The sequence below is a fragment of the Mustela nigripes genome, chromosome 3 (assembly GCF_022355385.1).
Source record: "Mustela nigripes isolate SB6536 chromosome 3, MUSNIG.SB6536, whole genome shotgun sequence".
NCBI classification, from domain to species: Eukaryota; Metazoa; Chordata; class Mammalia; order Carnivora; family Mustelidae; genus Mustela; species Mustela nigripes.
Window position 1 is genome coordinate 168,609,829 of NC_081559.1, and position 1,458 is coordinate 168,611,286.

The following is a 1,458-nucleotide window of genomic DNA, read 5'->3' on the forward strand; positions in this document are numbered from 1 at the left end:
TTCAAAGAGTCATGGAGGGAGAAAGCACAGTTACAGATGCTGCTATAGTTGACCACACTTTGGGAGCCCCCATTCTAGAATTCAACAGACAGTGTGGCATTTCGGGGGTGAGGGGGCACTCTCATGTATGCTTCTTGTTTTCCATCCTGCTTGGATCAGGGAGACCCAAGGAATGGGTCTGTTCAAATGGGAGGCGGTACAGAGGCCCAGAGCATATGGTTAAGGGCACGGGCTCCAAGGACAGGGTGCCCAAGTTCAAATCCTAGCCTTGTTCCACATGAGCTGGGCCACCCCCGGTGAGTTTCTTACCTGCAAAGTGGGGATACTAAAAATAGTTCTACACCAAAGGGTCTGGGGCAGACCTGAGGCTGCAGGTCAGGTTCAAGTTATTTTACCTGTGAGGATCAAGTCCCTGGGAACAACCAGAAGAGGAGTATGGTTCTGCTGAACAAAGAAGTATGAACATTAAACTTCTATTTTTTCCTCAACCAAATATTCTTAAGCAATTAAGTTAAATATGAACAACCATGTACCTGCTTTAAAAAAAAAATGGAAAATTTCTTGTAATTAATGTCTTAAATCATTTAAAAATAACAGATTCTCAATAATATAAAGAAAGAGCACAACAAGGTGTTTCTAAATTAGCATTCCTGATTGGAAGACAAATTGAAAGTTGTTGAGAAACAAGAGGGCAGTCTTTAGTTCCTCATTTAGCTTGCCTCCAGGAGTGTGGAGTCTGAGCTCTAGGCTCTGGAATGGTTTTACGGCCGCCCCTCAGTTATCTAGGTACCTGGAGTTGAGTCAGCCTGACAAGTCAAATTTAGTTTGAGGGAACAAATTGAAAAGTAGAACCAGTTACTGGTTAGTTTTAAAGACTTTCAATTGCTTAATTACAGTCTTTACTGAATTTATTGAATCTATTTTTATTCCTCATTAACAACTGAGTGCTTATCACCACACACAGAAACAGAACCGCCATCTGTGTAGTTAGAAGGCCCTAGTGCAGATGGATCCACTGGGCTCCATGACTCAGAGAACAGGACAGCAGAGCAATCCAGCATCCTAGCCAGCACTGAGTGGGTCTTGCCGTGAAACTGTTCATATGCTCTAGAAATCTTCATGTGCATTTGGGGTTCGCGTGAATATTTAAGTTCAGGCATGTGGATGACTATGGAAACAATAGTTTTAGCCAAAAGTGTGTTTCTTTTTTCCCCGATGGACCCAGATTTGAAGAAGTCACAGGGGTCCTTGATTGTGTGTTCGAGTGCTTTGCAACTCATGGCCACCAGTAGAATATTCTATTTCTCGGGCATGGCTGTTTCCTTCATTCATCTTCAAAAGGATACATTTGTTTTCAGGCAGTGTGTCCCTATTTATGCAACATGCATTCTCTGGTTGTCAGCATTGTACAAGCAGTACCTGAAAGTAATTGGTACAATGAGCTTGAATCAGATGGAG